The 19,621-nt window shown below is 38.4% G+C and overlaps 1 protein-coding gene across 3 annotated transcripts in view; it reads right to left on the bottom strand.

The window, feature by feature from the left end:
* The window catches only part of LOC126273191 (dTTP/UTP pyrophosphatase), a 119,934-nt gene extending 100,573 nt beyond the window's left edge, over positions 1–19,361 (bottom strand). The window contains exon 1 of one of the 3 annotated variants that reach the window (XM_049976714.1): positions 19,256–19,361. The gene's annotated coding sequence lies outside the window, so the exon portion shown is untranslated. The other 2 variants (XM_049976715.1, XM_049976713.1) reach the window with 2 other exon arrangements.
* Between the last annotated feature and the right edge of the window lie 260 nt (positions 19,362–19,621).

The following is a 19,621-nucleotide window of genomic DNA, read 5'->3' as shown; positions in this document are numbered from 1 at the left end:
GTGCCCTATCAGAAGTCTAGTTAAAATTACCTCCTCCTGATGTTGATGCCGCGAGGAAGAAGTCCAAGCACAGGGAAGAGATTTTATGTCGGATCTGTTGATAGACATTAGTTAATCTCTTTTTCTTATAAATATGTATTGTGTATTGTGCTTTATCACATGTTCCACATCCTTGACACTCTCCTCACTAACTCACTATGCACATATGGAACAAAACAAATATCTAAACTAATCCAAACAAGGAAAACATCTACATAGGAAGGAATATTGTCAAAAAGAAAGATTATTTTTCTATTGCAACTCAGGCTTCCCACACAGTCACCCTAACACTACCAGTGGAGGAGTATTATAATTTAGTGCAAAATCTGCTCTCGCTCAGGAAATGCAACACTTTGGTAGTGGCTGTCTCGTCATCCACAAGAATCTGAGGCAGTGAGATAGGCAAGCTGAGAGTGCGCTGCAGACTGGCCAGCAGGGCACACTCAACAAGAACTGTGCTATTGTCAGTAGACTACTGCAGCTGCAGTGAGGAGGATCCACCCAATGCAGAAGGAACTCATGGGTGAGTCTCGTGTGGCCAAAGAATAGTCAGCACAACATAATGGCATTTTTCTGAGAGGTCTGGAAAGCTATATGGCACATCTTAGTGGGCCCTCTAATCACACTCAAATTGTTTTTGTCACAGTAGCCTGCTTTTCCAATTTCCAGAGTTTCAAAATATTGTGTTGAAGTTGTAACCATAGGTCAGTGCCCGTTATTCCAACGTCAAGTTGATCTCTTGTAGTTGCGCTTTTAATTAGATGGATGTTGAATACATTTCATGGAATGCCAGGGTGGGTGTCCGGATAAAGGTCACTGTTTTCCAGAACTGTATTGGTCAACCAGTAGGTGCTGGATGTTAGCCACCAAAAGACTTGTGGGATAGCATAGGAATACATCTTTCAAGCAATCATGGAATTGCTACAGATCAGAAGGTTTGTCATGGCCTGGAATCACTAGAGATCAGAAAGTTTGTTGTGGCCATGGATTTGGTGTAATATGAAGCCCGGGATATGGCAACCAACTCTGCAGTGTATACACTGCAAGCACTCAGCAGACAGTGCTTCTCATGTCCCCTTGCATGTGCAAAAGCGAAACCAACCCTGTTGTCGACTTTCGATCCATTCATGTAGATGCATACGGAACTAGAATAATTGTGGAGGATTGTATGAAACTGGTATTAGAGAAGGGTAGGATTGGCATCCTTCTTTGGGCCACAAAATAGGTCCACCTGTATCATAGGGCAGGATACAGACCATGGGGGGTGTCAAGAGGGAGCTCAAGGAACACAGACTAAAGGAGGCTGTAGGAGGTCCTTCAGGAGTGTATCAAGTCACATCCCAGCTGGTCTACCCAGTTTTGGCTGATGCGCAAACAGTCTGAACTGTTGTTGGTGAAACAGAGATGAGTGATGTGGGTGAGTATGCATCTGACAGATTGTGACTGCGTAATTTGCCTCAAAAATGAGATCGACAGGAAGTGCAAAATGGCTAAGCAGGGATGGCTAGAGAACAAATGTAAGAACGTAGAGGCGTATCTCATTAGTGGTAAGATAGATAATGCCTACAGGAAAATTAAAGAGACCTTTGGAGATAAGAGAACCACTTGTATGAATATCGAGAGCTCAGATGGAAACCCAGTTCTAAGCAAAGAAGGGAAAGCAGAAAGGTGGAAGGAGTATATAGAGGGTCTATACAAGGGTGATGTACTTGAGGACAATATTATGGAAATGGAAGAGGATGTAGATGAAGACGAAATGGGATACTGCGTGAAGAGTTTGACAGAGCACTGAAACACCCTAGTCGAAACAAGGCCCCCGGAGTAGACAACATTCCATTGGAACTACTGACGGCCTTGGGAGAGCCAGTCCTGACAAAACTCTACCATCTGGTGAGCAAGATGTATGAAACAGGCAAACTACCCTCACACTTCAAGAAGAATATAATAATTCCAATCCCAAAGAAAGCAGGTGTTGACAGATGTGAAAATTACCGAACAATCATTTAATAAGCCACAGCTGCAAAATACTAACACAAATTCTTTACAGACGAATGGAAAAACTAGTAGAAGCTGACCTCGGGGAAGATCAGTTTGGATTCCGTAGAAACACTGGAACACGTGAGGCAATACTGACCTTACGACTTATCTTAGAAGAAAGATTAAGGAAAGGCAAACCTACATTTCTACCATTTGTAGACTTAGAGAAAGCTTTTGACAATGTTGACTGGAACACTCTCTTTCAAATTCTTTAGGTGGCAGTGGTAAAATACAGGGAGCTAAAGACTATTTACAATTTGTACAGAAATTAGATTGCAGTTATAAGAGTCGAGGGGCATGAAAGGGAAGCAGTGGTTGGGAAGGGAGTGAGACAGAGTTGTAGCCTCTCCCCAATGTTATTCAATATGTATATTGAGCAAGCAGTAAAGGAAACAAAAGAAAAATTCAGAGTAGGTACTAAAATCCATGGAGAAGAAATAAAAACTTTGAGGTTCGCCGATGACATTGTAATTCTGTCAGAGACAGCAAAGGACTTGGAAGAGCAGTTGAACAGAATGGATAGAGTCTTGAAAGGAGGATATAAGATGAACATCAACAAAAGCAAAACGAGGATAATGGAATGTAGTCGAGTTAAGTCAGGTGATGCTGAGGGAATTAGATTAGGAAATGAGACACTTAAAGTAGTAAAGAAGTTTTGCTATTTGGGGAGCAAAATAACTGATGATAGTCGAAGTAGAGAGGATATAAAATGTACACTGGCAATGGCAAGGAAAGCATTTCTGAAGAAGAGAAATTTGTTAACATCGAGTATAGATTTAAGTGTCAGGAAGTCGTTTCTGAAAGTGTTTGTATGGAGTGTAGCCATGTATGGAAGTGAAACGTGGATGATAAATAGTTTAGACAAGAAGAGAATAGAAGCTTTCGAAATGTGGTGCTACAGAAGAATGCTGAAGATTAGTTTGGTAGATCACATAACTAATGAGGAGGTATTGAACACAATTGGGGAGAAGAGGAGTTTGTGGCACAACTTGACTAGAAGAAGGGATCGGTTGGTAGGACACGTTCTCAAGCATCAAGGGATCACCAATTTAGTACTGGAGGGGAGCGTGGAGGGTAAAAATCGTAGAGGGAGACCAGGATATGAATACACTAAGCAGATTGAGAAGGATGTAGGCTGTAGTAGGTACTGGGAGATGAAGAAGCTTGCATAGGATAGAGTAGCATCAAACCAGTCTCTGGACTGAAGACCACAACAACAACAACAACAACAACAACAATGATAAGATCAATAGGAAAAGCATATCTCCTAATGAAAATGGAGAACCCCAATTTAATAATTGGTCTCACAAAATTCTACTCCTTATGACTAAAATGGGTAAAATACCAGCCAGTGAAGGAAGTATTCACATGTATTCACTGCACTGATTTGAAACTTGTATTTTTTCATCATAAGCAGTGTCACACGAAAGAAGTACACAGATATAGAGCTGATGCTTTTGTGTATTCGTCAAGAGCCGCAAGGTAAATGTTGATTGCAGGAGTGTGCAATGTGTCCTGGTGCTGAAGTGATGACTGATAAAGCGTTACATTTTCAGGATTCTGTCAATGATGTAACCTATGCATTGTAGGAGGGAGAAGGGTTGGTAAAGAAGATAGTACAACCAGAGAACTTTGTTACAGAGGTTAGGCATTGGTTCATGAAAGGAATAGGTCACCATCATATCAAGAGGATTCACAGACTGACCATAGCAGAAGTAAAATCAGCCACATCCCAGAATACTGACACATTAGTTCTTCATTTCGACTTTGCTAAGAACTGGTCTGTTGCTATGCAGAACAAAATTCAAAATTACCACAGGCACATATCACAGATATCAATATTCACATGTGTTACTTTCTTGGAACATCACACTGTTTTGCTATTGTCAGTGATGATCTTGTTCATGACAATACACAAGCATACTTCGCTGTCAAAATGATAATTTATGACATAGTATCTAGTGGCATTTCTTAAACATATGTGTGTGTGATTGATGGTGCGGCATCTCATTTTAAAAACCGTTTTCAGCTATATGAACTTTGCCAACACTGCAGTGCAGGAGTTAAGACAAAAAATGGTTATTTTCAGCAATAGGTAACAGAAGAAGTGCATAAGATAGGGCAGGAGGCCTCTGTAAACATATTGCAACAAAATTTAATCTTCAGCATGAAGCTGCTATACGAGATGCTACTGGATTTGTAGACACCAAATCAACATAAGTAACAAACATGAAACTTAATTGCAAATGAAAGTACTCCTTAAGGGAATCCCATTTAAATAAAGAGAGAAGAGTGGTCTGCTGTGAAGCCTGTGGTAGGAATTCAATCAAGTCACTACTGGTTTGCATCCCAGAGTGGCACATACGAGAGGGGACCCAAAAGAAACCAGACTCCAAGGGTGCTGCTACTCATAGACGTAGTGCAGGGTTCTCACACTAGATGGTGTTAGTTGAGACCTTCATGAAACATCTGTGCAGACGCCGTCAGTGTAGAGCTGAACGTGCAAGTGTGGTATTGTGTTTCTCTGACTGTTGGCAGCTTACCTCTGCGAAATCTTTATGGCAACTTTAAAAAAACAAAGTGTGTGTGTGGAATTTTGTTTCCTGCTTAAAAAAACTGCAACGGGGACACACCAAATGCTTCAGGAAGCTTTCCAGGAGAACTCTATGAGCCGCACACAGGTTTTCTAGTGGTTTGGATGCTTTAAACGTGGTGAGATGTGTGTTGAAAACCAAGCTCGTTCTGGATGCCCTTCAACATCGAGAAATGAGGAGAACACTGAAAAGGTCAACCAAAAGATCAACGAGGATCATCGCCAAACGATCGACCAAATTTCAGCAGAGACAGGAATCAGTTGGAGCTCGTGGCAGCAGATTTTGAGTGAGGATTTGCACATGAGACGTGTTGCTGCTAAATTTGTTCCGCACCTTCTCACAGAGGAGCAAAAAACCATCCGCATGAATTTGTGTCAGGAATTGAAACCAGTGATTGGACGGGATCCAAACTTCTTGAACGAAGTCATTACAGGGGATGAGAGTTGGTGTTATGGGTATGACCCAGAAACCAGGCAAGTGTGAAACCAGTGGAGGACTCCCGGAATTCGTACCGCCTGGCCAGACTGTTAACCAGCACTTTTACTTGGACGTTTTAAGGCATCTGCGAGAGGATGTGAGGAGGAAACGTCCGGAACTTTGGCGATCAGGTGACTGATTTCTGCATCACAACAACGCTCCAGCACACATGGCCTTACGAGTAACCCACTATTTGGCATCTCAGAGGTGGTCTGTCATTCCCCACGCTTTGTATTTGCCGGACCTAGCCCCATGCGACTTTTTCCTATTTCCACAAATGAAAAAAAAAACACTAAAAGGGGAGCGTTATGATGATGTGGAGGCAGTAAAAACAGCTTCACAAATGGCACTGGACAATATCAAACTTGAAGAGTTTGAAACATGCTTCCAACAGTGGAAAAGAGACTTGACAAGTGCATCGCATGTAAGTGAGAGTATTTTGAAGGTGACTGAAGTAATTTTGTAAAAAGGCTCATCAATAAATTTTTTACAAAAACAATCCGGTTTCTTTTGGGTCCCCCCTCGTACATTACAAGAACGATGCAGCCTGTTACTGTGTGTGCAATGCAGAGACCACACTATATACTACAAGACTTCATAGTGAGCTACTTCATTTGTGGTATGTATGACAATCAGTGATGGCTTGGATAGATAATAAGTGTCTCACATTACCTGCAAGACACAATTGTCTCCTTTATGAGACCTCATGGTCCTGCTAATAATTTCAAATGGCCATCATCAAAAGATCAGTGTGCAGTCCTCATTTCCTAAGTATTGTTGTTGGATCATGTTTGTCTGTCTACAATTTCAGCTCAGCTTTACAAGTTCAATGAGAAGCAGTTGAAAAAAAAAGGAACTCTTTTCAACAGTGCAGTGTTGATTGTTACATTGTAGGCAGTTTAAATCATGGAAAGTCATGAACAGGATCATTAGGAGAATAATATAAAAATTGTGGAATAGTAAGTGCAACATTAAGTGGATTACAGAAATCAAGGAAGATATGGATGAGCTACAGATTACATCGGAAGACCTATAAAACAAAACTGACAAAATCAGGAAATCACAGACTGCAAACGAGAATCAACAAACAGACAATAGGAAGGGTGATTCCGGATGAAGAAAGAAGGATAAGATCCGAGCGAATGAAGAAATACTGGGCTGACAGGAAACTGAAAAAATCCTTGTATAAAGTTGGCTAGAATGGTCCAATGAAGGCCATAAAATGTAAATAATAATAATAATAATAATAATAATAATAATAATAATAATAATAATAAAACAATAATAATATTTATATATTAATATCACTATTATAATATTATATAATTATGTCAACACAATTCAAAAAACCCAACAAGAAACTATATACTTGGAAGTCGCCCAGCACAATGTTGGGTGAATTCCAGATAGACCATGTGGCCATCTCCAAGAGTAACACAGCAGAAATTCTGAATGTGAAAACGAGAGGAGGATTTTTTGACTCAGACCTCCATTTTCCACAGATAAAGACCAGATTACAACACAATAGAAAAAAGCCAAAACTAAACGAAGTGCTGAGACCAGACCCCAAATACATAAAACTCAACAAGGAAAACATCTTACAGAAAATTAGTCAGACAAACACCACAAACTGGACAGAACTTGTGGACATCCTCAAATCCACGATGAAATTGGGTCAACCCCCGAGAAGGAGAAAACACAGGTGGTGGAATATAATATGTGACCAAGCAATAGAAGAAAGGACCAATGCCTGGAAAAACTTCAATAGTCACAAAACATCAGAAAAATGGCAACAATTTCTAGTAATCTGAAAACAATCATCGAAAACTATTCGGATGGAAAAAAGAAATTATGACAAACGGCGACTAGATGAGACAGAACTAGACTTTGAGAAGAACAACACCAGGAATTTTTATAAGATGTTTAAAGAACATATTGCAGGATGCCAGCCACCCAATCTTTGCTTCAAGAAATCGGATGTTTCACTAGAAACTAACACGAAGAATAACTGCCAAATCCTCGCAGACTATTTCAACAAACTTCTCAACTGCGAAAGACCTACAGAGGATATTCACTATCAGACATCTACACCAAATCCTGACGCTAAACCGCCAACCATCAACGAAATAGTAGAAATAATCAAGTCACTGAAAAACAATAGAGCGCCAGGAGAAGATGGAATTCTTGCAGAACTATGGAAACTAAATGATGAAAGATTAACAGGAAAAATTCACAAAATCATATTAAACATTTGGGAAACAGAACAGATCCCTTCTGAATGGAAATGCGCACTCATTCATCCACTCCACAAAAAAGGGGACAAAAGTGAACCAAATAATTACAAGGGTATCTCACTCGTACCGGTCACATATAAAATCCTATCAAAAGTTCTCATGAATAGATTAGAAGAACAAGCTGACCCACAAATAGCTCGGTACGGGCTTTTGTTAAAGTTTCGAGAACATACCTTCACCGAAGAGTCAAGTAGTATATTGCTCCCTCCTACGTATATCTCGCGAAGAGACCATGAGGATAAAATCAGAGAGATTAGAGCCCACACAGAAGCATACCGACAATCCTTCTTTCCACGTACAATACGAGACTGGAATAGAAGGGAGAACCGATAGAGGTACTCAGGGTACCCTCCGCCACACACCGTCAGGTGGCTTGTGGAGTATGGATGTAGATGTAGAATACCAGGCTGGTTTTCGCAAGGGTCGATCATGAATAGAGCAGATCTGGAATCTGAAAATGATTCTCCAAATGAGAAACACCCGAAACACAGTGGTCACTTTTCTAGATTTTAAAAAGGCCTACGACTCAATAGACAGAGTAGCGCTCTGCAAGAAGCTGGAAGAATTCAGCATTGACAGAAAGACAAGAGCAATCATTCGGGAAACATTAACTGACACAGTCTCCAAGGTTACATTTATGGGGGATATCTCGGAACCATTTGCAATCCAAACTGGAGTGTGACAGGGTGACGGACTTGCACCATTACTCTTTAATATCATTCTTGAAAAATTATCAGGATATGGGAAAAAGAAGTCAAAGGAATCCAAATTGGCCTTAGAAAAGATAATAGATTCAATGTGAAATGTTTAGCTTTTGCGGATGACCTTGCAATCCTCAAAAATAATAGAGAAGAAGCCACTAACGCCATAGAGAAGTTACACGAAATTGCACAAAGAACCGGCCTGTAAATCTCATATGAGAAAACCCAGTACATAGAAAGAGTGCCACAAGACAAATTGCCTATTGTGACAACGCATGGGAAAATTGTACAAGTACCACATTTTAAGTACCTGGGAGAAATCATCCAGCCATCAGGGATCAACCTAAAGGCCAATGAGGAAAGAATAAAAAAACTACAGAAAGCATATAACCTCACGTGGAACTATTATAACAAAAATACCATATCCATTAACGCAAAATTGACGCACTGCAACACTGTCGTACTTCCGGAGGCACTGTATGCATCTGAAACAACACAAATAGGTAGCAAACTAAAATCAAAGAAATAGAGAAACAAGAAAGGAAAGTTTTCAGGAAAATTTTTGGCCCAATACGAGAGCAAGGAATCTGGAAGAAGAGACCAACATCAGAATCATATAAATACACAGACAAGATTACGGACACAATAAGGAAAAGAAGAATGCAGTTCTACGGACATATCCACAGGATGAATGAGAACAGAATCTCAAAGCGAATTCTTAAAGTCATCAACTCAAGCAGGGGAAAAACAAAATGGATAAAAGAAGTTGAAGAGGACCTCAGACAAGCACACACAACAGTAAACGATGCAGACAATAGAACTGAATTCAGGAACATCATCAAAAAACATAAATTTGACACCACAACACAGAAGAGACCAGGATGCAAATGGACAGCGGAGTGAAAGAAACAACACAGTGAACACATGAAGAAAATCTGGGCTCAGAAAAAACATAAACAATCATCATAAAGAAATTCAAGTTCAAACGCTCTCTTAAATGGGAATAATCAAAAAAAAAAAAAAATAAAAAAATAATAATAATAATAATAATAATAATAATAATAATAATGTCATAGCTGACAGTTTGCAGTTCTTCCATATTATCATGTCACAAGACAGTAAATTCCTGTGACTATTCATATTTTCAAAACATAATTTAGAAATTCGCATAAAGTTACAAATTTCACAGTTTATTTTTCCAAAAAAATAAAAAAAATAAAAATGAAGAGCTCAGAAGTGTGAATGTATTAATAATGTCTCGTAGTATTGGGAATATGGTATTGATTGAAAATAAATTCAGATCTCTACAACTTTTGGTTTCTTTATTACAATTTTTTAATTTTCCTTTTGTTATATGTTCACGAATACTCTGATTTAGAGATATGTGTAGCATTTTAACAAATCATGAGAATATTGTAGGTTTCAAGAGGTATCATGTGCAATTTCAACATATATTTTTTCAGCGAACTCTGAAATAGTGATGTGACACATTCACTCTTGATCTGTATGATTTGAGACGAAATCACCTAGATCATCATCAGAAGTAACCAAAGTGATCACAATTTTGAATCAATAGTTCCTCCATGTCTTAAAGATGAAGCTCTTCTTGAGTGGTAAGATGGCAGTGATTCAAATACTGACAGCCTCCAGGATTATGAATCTGTGTCTTCTAGCATTCCAAGTGATTACAAACAAAAGAAGTAGAAATTTCTATATTTTTCATGATGCAGCTCAGCAGAATAAAACACTGCCACCACACAGCAGTATTTGAGTCCACAATATCATGACAATTCCACTTGAACCAGTAACTGGTAATGTGCCTGTCACTTTGAATGTAGGGACTATTTTATCTCACAAACAATGCTAGAAGAGAACATGCACTATACTAATTTAGAAGGTAGACACATTGCATGTATCAAGGAAAAAATTGGCAGGATATTGCCACCTGAGGAAATGAATGCATTTTTTTCGACTCTGCTCAGACAATGCAAACCACTGTTGCTTCTACTACAGTAAGGACACTATCAAAGACTTTGGGAAGAACCTCGACAAACATTAAATGCATAATCTCTTCCCCAAATATTCCATTATTTGAAGAAGTATTGGAGCAAAAGATTACAGCAATGCAAACTTAGAGATAAACAACAAAGTAATTCCATCAGAAATTATGACATTTAAGATCAGAGAAGTTTTATCCTTATCAAATCATTCTGAAGACAATTTGGCAATTGTAGTTTATAAGCTAAAAAAAAATAAAAAATAAAATAAAAAGTGTCAAACTGCTCAGCTCCTTGCACCACAGTGCCACAGTAGATAAAGGGCATAAAAAGCAACAAATCAGATTTAAATAACCATCTGCAAGTTATATACAAAATTATGTCAGCATGCATCCTCTTAAGAGTTCATGCACACTGTGCTGGCTGTAGCTGCATAGAACAAATATTCAGTTTAAAAACGACATTAAAATATCAGCAAAGTGACATTCTGACTCCTATCATCTTTGACCTGGTTTTGGACAAAGTCATCCACGAGTGGTAGAAAGAACTTAAAAACCGGAACTATTGCAAACCAAACAACCAGCAAGACATAAAAATAAGATCGAAATTTCCTACCTAACTTACACAGATGATCTGGCATTACTAGCAGACAATGAGACAACAGCAATTAAACAGGTACACGCTATGAAGGTATGTACTAAAAGAGCTGGCTTACACTGCTAAAAACTGATCAAAAAATAGTCGAATCAGAAGAGTTCCATACCTCAAGTATGTAGGTGAAATCTTTGAACCTATAGTGGCAGGGAAAATGACACAGGAAATTCAGCTCCAAAACTTTAGGAGAGCATAGGGTAAAACTCTACAACACAAAAATCATGCACTACAGGGAAGTTGCACCCGAAGTCTCATATGCTAGCAAATCACTTACACTCCACAGAAAAGATAATCTAAAGAGATCCTAAAAGAAGAATGCAAATTTCTGTGATACTTGGCCCCAAATGAACAGAAGGTGGGTACAGACTACAACCCAAAAAGAAACTATCAAATCTCATGGCAAACATCAGAAAAATAAGATTAATATTTTAGGGCATTTCAACAGATTCCCAACAACAAGTCTCAGTCACAAAATTGCTGCATAAATTGAAAAACTCCAAACTGTACCCTGGATCCAGCAGCTCAACAAGGATTTAGAAAAGTCCATAAAACAACATTTTTAACAGAAGCACAAATCTATACAGACAATAAATAAATAAATAGCAAATGGGAAGTAGTGCCAGAGAATGAAGTATCACAAGACCATGAAAACAGGGGTGGGGTGGGGGGTGGGGAAGAAAAAGAGAGAGAGAGAGAGAGAGAGAGAGAGAGAGAGAGAGAGAGAGAGAGAGAGAGAGAGAGAGAGAGAGAGAGATGCTTGTAAACTCCAAAAACAGAAACCTAATAGCTTTGTGTGATCCAACAGAGCCCAGACACACACAATAATAGTAATAATAATAAATCACTAAATACCCTCAGACTTCAAGAAGAATATAATAATTCCAATCCGAAAGAAAGCAAGTGTTGACAGATGTGAAAATTGCCAAACTATCACTTTAATAAGCCGCAGCTGCAAAATACTAATGCGAATTCTTCACAGACGAATGGAAAAACTAGTAGAAGCTGACATTGGGGAAGATCAGTTTGGATTTCGTACAAATGTTGGAACATTTAAGGCAATACTGACCCTACGATTTATCTTAGAAAATAGAGTAAAGAAAGGCAAACCTACGTTTCTAGAATATGTAGACTTAGAGAAGTCTTTTGACAATGTTGACTGCAATACTCTCTTTCAAATTCTGAAGGTGGCAGGGGTAAAAAACAAGGAGCGAAGGGCATTTTACAGTTTAAACCAGATGGCAATTATAAGAGTCGAGGGGCATGAAAGGGAAGCAGTGGTTGGGAAGGAAGTGAGATAGGGTTGTAGCCTATCCCTGATGTCATTAAATACAGAAATGCTCAATGTCTTAAATAGGTCTCTACAAAAATTATGGTTTCTCCTTTTCACCATGATTAGAGTAGATTAATACTTGTTCCATAGATCATGAATACGACACTTCGTAATGATGTGGAAGATGTCAGGTTAATAAAAGATGTTTGTACAAGATATTACATTACACAGAATACTGCGTGAGACTAATGTTTAAGTTGTTGCTGTTGTCCCCCCCCCCCCCCCCCCCCTCCTTAATTTATATCTAAAAATTCAGCCAATGAGTAGAAGGAGTTATCATCTAGAAATTCTTTTAATTTATTTTTAAATGTTAGTTGGCAATCTGTCAGGCTTTTGATGCTATTTGGTAGGTGACCAAAGACTTTTGTGGCAGCATAATTTACCCCTTTCCGTGCCAAAGTCAGATTTAAATCTGCATAGTGAAGATCATCCTTCCTCCTAGTGTTATAGCTATGCACACTACTACTACTTTTGAATTGGGTTGCATTATTAACAACAAATTTCATAAGTGAGTATATATACTGAAAGGATCATTAGATCCTTAAATAGATGTCTGTAGGATGGACAGGTGTACACTCGCGCGCACACACACACACACACACACACGCACACACACACGCACACATATCCATCCGCATATATGTGCGGATGGATATGTGTGCGCGTGCGTGTGTGTGTGTGCGCGAGTGTACACCTGTCCTTTTTTTTCCCCCTAAGGGAAGTCTTTCCGCTCCCGGGATTGGAATGACTCCTTACCCTCTCCCTTAAAACCCACATCCTTTCGTCTTTCCCTCTCCTTCCTGAAGAAGCAACCATCGGTTGCGAAAGCTAGTAATTCTGTGTGTGTGTTTGTGCGTTTTGTTCTTGTGCCTGTCTGCCGGCGTTTTCCCGCTTGGTAAGTCTTGGAATCTTTGTTTTTAATATATATGTGTATTGGGATCCTGAAAACCAACCTGCTTTCAGCAAATAATGTATCGAATTACATGTTGAACCCCCCTCGCACGAATCCGGAGGTATATGGACCTGATGTCTACTCACAGCTCAAGAAATTCCCGTAAATTACTGGTCGATGATGAGCGGACGCGGAACCTGTGCCGGATATTACAAGATATTACATTACACGAAATATTGCATGACACTATTGTTTAAGTTGTCCCCCCCCCCCCTTAATTTATATCTAAAAAATCAGCCAATGAGTAGAAGGAGTTATCATCTAGAAATTCCTTTAATTTATTTTTAAATGTTGGTTGGCAATCTGTCAGGCTTTTGATGCTGTTTGGTAGGTGACCAAAGACTTTTGTGGCAGCATAATTTACCCCTTTCTGTGCCAAAGTCAGATTTAAATCTGCATAGTGAAGATCATCCTTCCTCCTGGTGTTATAGCTATGCACACTGCTACTATTTTTGAATTGGGTTGCATTATTAACAACAAATTTCATAAGTGAGTATATATATAAAAAACAGAAAGAAACTTCCACATGGGAAAAATATATTAAAAACAAAGATTCCAAGACTTACCAAGCGGGAAAGCGCCGGCAGACAGGCACATGAACAAAACACACAAACACACACACAGAATTACGAGCTTTCGCAACTGGCAGTTGCTTCGTCAGGAAAGAGGGAAGGAGAGGGAAAAATGAAGGGAAGTCTTTCCGCTCCTGGGATTGGAATGACTCCTTACCCTCTCCCTTAAAACCCACATCCTTTCATTTTTCCCTCTCCTTCCCTCTTTCCTGACGAAGCAACTGCCAGTTGCGAAAGCTCGTAATTCTGTGTGTGTGTTTGTGTGTTTTGTTCATGTGCCTGTCTGCCGGCGCTTTCCCGCTTGGTAAGTCTTGGAATCTTTATATATATATATATATATAATTTTGAAAGGATCATTAGATCCTTAAATAGATGTCTGTAGGATGACCGTGGGTGGGCCGCAGCAATTATTCCGATTAGACGTTTTTGAGCAATGAATACTTTTCTACTCAACGATGAATTACCCCAGAAAGCAATGAATGAAAGTAAGCATACTAAGCTAATTCACTGAGATTCCTAACACTAAAATTTGTAATAACCCTAATAGCATACGTAGCTGAACTCAGACGTTTCAGAAGACCATCAATATGTTGCTTCCAGTTTAACCTCTCATCATTGTACACACCTGCAAAATTTGAAAATTTTACCTTAGCTACAGACTTCTGTTCAAAGTCTATATTTATTACTGGAGTTGTGCCATTTATTGGGCGGAACTGTATATACTGTGAAACTTCCTGGCAGATTAAAACTGTGTGCCCGACCGAGACTCGAACTCGGGACCTTTGCCTTTCACGGGCAAGTGCTTTACCATCTGAGCTACCGAAGCACGACTCACGCCCGGTACTCACAGCTTTTCTTCTGCCAGTACCTCGTCTCCTACATTCCAAACTTTACAGAAGCTCTTCTGCGAACCTTGCAGAACTAGCACTCCTGAAAGAAAGGATATTGCGGAGACATGGCTTAGCCACAGCCTGGGGGATGTTTCCAGAATGAGATTTTCACTCTGCATATACTATGTTTTATCAAAATTTAAAGAGAGTCCGTTTGTTGAGAACCACGTAATAATTTTGTGAAAAACATCATTTACAATTACATCACTTAGTTCTTGGTTTTTGGATGTTATTACTATACTTGTATCAGCATAAAGAACTAACTTCGCATTTCCATCAATGTGGAATGGTAAGTCATTAATGTATATTAAGAACAGTAAAGAATATAGGACCGAACCCTAGAGGACCTCATACTTGATAGCCCCCCCCCCCCCCCCATCAGTTTGAGAAATCAGCTGATGTTTTAACATTACATGAACCACTTATTTCAACTTTCTGCATTCTTCCAGTTAAGTGTGAATTAAACCATCTGTGCACTGCCCCCCTCAAACCATAATGATTTAGCTTATCTAAAGGAATTCCATGATTTACACAATCAAAGGCCTTTGAGAGATCACAAAAAATACCAATGGGTGATGTCCGGTTATTCAGGGGATTTAATATTTGATCAGTCAAATTGTTTATAGCATTTTCTGTTGAAAAGCCTTTCTGAAAACCAAACTGACATTTTGTTCGTACTTTATTTTTACAAATATGGGAGGCTACTCTTGAATGAATACATTACTTTCTCAAAAAATTTTGAAAGAGCTGTCAGAAGAGAGATTGGGTGGTAGTTGTTGACATCCGACGTATCCCCCTTTTGATGCAATGGTTTTACAATGGCATAGTTCAGTCTATCGGGGAAAACACCCTGCTCCAAAGAGCTGTTACATATGTGGCTGAGAATCCTACTTATCTGTGGGGAACAAACTTTAAGTACCTTGCTCGAAATGCCATCAATTCCTTAAGAGCTTTTACTTTTCAGTGAGTTTATTATTTTACTGATTTCAGAGGGAGAGGTTGGTGGAAATACAGTTGTTTCAAACTGCACAGGTATGGCCTCTTCTATTAGTAGCCTTGCCTCTTTTAGTGAAGATCTAGATCCTATTTTCTCCACAACATTTAAAAAATGATTATTGAAAATATTTTCAATTTCTGATTGTTTGTTAGTACACTTGTCATTCAGTTTTATGGCACTAAAGTCTTGCTGGGCTCTTGCTTTAATTTTATTATCAGAGTTACTGATGTCAGACATGATACACATGCTTCTGGACTTTTTAATAACTTTTCTTAGTACCGCACAATAGTTTTTATAATATTGAACAATTTCGGGGTCAGTACTCCCTCTTGCTGTTAGATACAGTTCTCTTTTACTGTTGCAAGATATTCTTATTCCTTTAGTTAGCCAAGGTTTTTTATATGTTTTCTTGGAATTATGTTTAACTATTTTCTTGGGAAAACAATTTTCAAATACCCTTAAAAATGTATCATGAAATAAGTTATATTTCAAGTTTGCATCGGGTTCCTTATACACTTCATCCCAGTCTAGCTGCTGTAGGCTTTCCCTAAAGTTTGCAATTTTTATATTGTTAATTGAAAGCACTGCTTTGAAATTCTGATTTGATATACTGCGCGGAGCTATGTCATGTACCGTAACTAGCTGCGCACCATGATCTGAAGTACCATTCTGAACAGGATAAGCATTTATGTCCTTAAACTTATCTTGGTCTATAAAAAAGTTATCTATCAATGTACTGTTGTTCTTTGTTATCCAAGTAGGAAAATCAGTGATGGAGCTCAAATTGAAAGAACTGAGTAATACTACAAGGTCATTCTTCCTATTACACTCTTTCAGGGAATCAACATTGAAATCCCAACACATGATAATTTGTTTCCCCCTGTCTGAGAGATAGCACAACAAAGCATCCAAGTTTTCTAGAAATAGCTGGAAATTCCCTGAGGGGGACCTATACACTGTTACAATTATGAAAGTGCCATCATTTAGTTTTAGTTCAGTGGCACATGCTTCCATATGTTTCTCTACACAAAATTATTTAGTTTCTACAGATTTTACACTGTGGAAGCTTTTGACGTATATGGCAACAACTCCTCTCAACATATTATCTCTACTTACATGTGCAGCTAATTTGTACCCATTGATGCTAACCTTTTGCATATCAGTGACAATGTGATGCTCAGACAGGCATAGTACATCTATTACATTCTCAGTTTCTATATCTTCTAAACGAAGCAGAAGCTCATCAATTTTATTCTACAATCCCCCCGATATTTTGATGAAATATACTAACATTATTTTTCACTTTACTTTGGTGAGTATCTTTAACTTTTTTGACATCTTTAGTATTTGCCTGGCTGAGTTTCCCACTGGACACTGATCTTACACAAATTGCTTTCTTATACTAAATTTGTGTTCAACACTTGAATTGTATGGTTCCAGGTGTTAACTCCACATAACAACATGGCGTGAAAGTATATACACTCGGCTAGTACCCTGCTCTTAAAGTCACATCATATGAGTTTCAAAAAGTGTAAAAAATTCTTATGGAACTTATCTACACATTAATCTACATGTTGACATTTTAGTGTTATCGAGCTGGGCCCCATGAAATTCTACACACAGGTTGCGCTTAAGTGTATGAACATTAATGTCTATTTCTTGCTGGTAAGCAAGTTTCCTGTTAATTGTACATAATCACATGTTATATCTCTCTGACATGCAGACCGATTGCTTCCAGCCAGTTTTAGCCCTGTTCAACTATAATTTGGGGGGTTTATTGTATGGTTGAATTTGAACCTTTGTATAGTATCTTCGCTTCACCACAAACAATAAAATCTTTGAATGTTCCTTTAACGACAAAGAGATTTTTTTTCTTTCTTTTTTTTTTTTTTTTTGCCCATTTCAAGAACAAATGCAGACCCAATGCCAAATCTTGTACAACTCTGCATTTTATATCTCCCATTCCGTGCTCAATTTATTCCCGTAGTGCAGTTTGTCAATGTGATCATCATCTTCATGTTGTTATGGAAAAACAGCAGTAAAAAGTCAAGTGCTGCAAATGGTATCTGAGGTAATGGAAGCTGCATATTTATCAGTCATCAAAACTGAAGTATTTATGCCATCATCCCAAAATAAGACCTCTGCATTTTAGATGGTTAATAACCAAACTAAAATAAAACACGGTAAAAAATGTGGTGTGTGAAGCAAATAGTATAAAATATTCAGAACCATCAGGCAAGTATTATACAGCATGTGGTTCCGGAAAATGAAAGAACTTGAAATGTGTCTCATGAACATGTGCTTGCCTTACTAATGCAGTCATACCTATTGCAAATGCATTTTTGTGCATCCATTTTATATTTCTGTAACCAATTTCACAAGAATACTTTGTCTCCGTAGAAAGTTACTTACAGGAAACACTTGCATTTTTCAGTATTGTGCAGACAAACATTACATTTCACTAGTGGTCAATGTATTACTTATCATAATCTTTATTTGGATTTAACATTCATTGGCCTCCTCAACTCACAACCAAATTGTCAACTTTCAATCTAACCTAGACCTCGGGCTGTGCTACACAGCAATCTGTCAAATCTGTCACCACAACCAAGATTTCAGTGGTGGTGGTAGGGGGGGGGGGGGGGCGCCTGTTTCACACTTAACCCAGTTTTCCCCATGCTATTTGTATTATACACCTGAAGTAAAAAGTCAGCAGGATCACATAGTAAGGCACTTCACTTATTAAAAATCTGGATCCTCTTCATGTGTTATGACCAAAAAGCTGGCTATAAGAAGAAAGAAAACTATGTTTCTGCACAGTAATTCTACATTTTGTCTTTGTCACAGAAAATAAAATGCAATTTTACAAACTGGACGCTGAAATGATGCTTGTATCCTTTCCGAAAATTAATATTATGATGAAACATGTTAAATCTCATGGATTTCACTATTTTACTAATATTTGCAAGATCACGTACGGGAAATCATACAACTATAATGGAAAAGGGGCAAAGAATATACGAATTGTTAAAATGGCTATTCTACGTGTATTTATGATGAAATGTCTTCTAGGACATTACAGGATTTTCTAAACAGAAATCGAGGAAGAATAGTAGCACAAAATGTTTACTGTAATTATTCAACAGCTTTAAATTCAATTACTGTTACTGTTGCATTATTTTCATCTTCGCTAAAAGTCACCGTGGATATTCACAATACGTGATGTGCCACATGAGCTATTATACCGCATTACTGTCCATGTATGTCTAGTGTCATAATGTGCTACAGCTAGCACGTGCTAGAACGCCGAACTGACAACGACCTAAGCTTGATAGGCTGACATATATCAAAAACACTTGTTAATCCTTTTCATTACTACCTACGAATTTGTCAAGTTACACATATGCCAGGAAAAGAACCAATGAAGGTGCTAACCATTGACTTACTTTCCAATTATAGGAACAAGAACTTCTAGAATCCTGAGTTATTACAGCCACTTTGGTCCATGCGCTCTGACATAAAACCCTATTTGCCATAGTTCATCAATCGCATAACAAAATTTATGACAGATTACGTTAGGACAGAAACTCATTCATTTAAATGGTTTTAAGAATTGTAGTGGACTTGAGTCATAGAATGAGTTATTCTCGCGAATGGCATTCTCTTTCTTGTAGTTTCGACTTCAGAGTTCAACACGAAGTGTATACGCCAAAGTTCTTACCTCCAAGCTGTTCGTCGTTGTTCTGCGCAGATTGGTGTATCGACAATCATTTATTTCGAGATGGTTACATGGCCAAGTTTTCAGCTAGTTCCAAGAGGGCGTAATATGGTTCAACATGAAATAGTGTGAGAGATACTTTTCTTAAAGGACCATAGGTTCTTTGTCAGTTGCAGTGAAAATATGGAGCAAATAATAGATCTGGCATTGCATATTTACAAACAAATAGACTTTCACATACAGATTTTGTTCCAGAATTAAATTAGTAATGGTCACCAACTCGCAGTTCTGAGTCGGGGGATTTACCTTGGCTGTAAGTCAAACGCTGGATAGGGCTCCTTCTGTCCTACTACCAGCTCGCCTGGTATT

This window comes from Schistocerca gregaria, chromosome 5 (assembly GCF_023897955.1).
Source record: "Schistocerca gregaria isolate iqSchGreg1 chromosome 5, iqSchGreg1.2, whole genome shotgun sequence".
Lineage (NCBI taxonomy): Eukaryota > Metazoa > Arthropoda > Insecta > Orthoptera > Acrididae > Schistocerca > Schistocerca gregaria.
The sequence above is the reverse complement of the archived record's forward strand: the minus strand, read 5'-3'. Positions and strand labels throughout refer to the sequence as shown.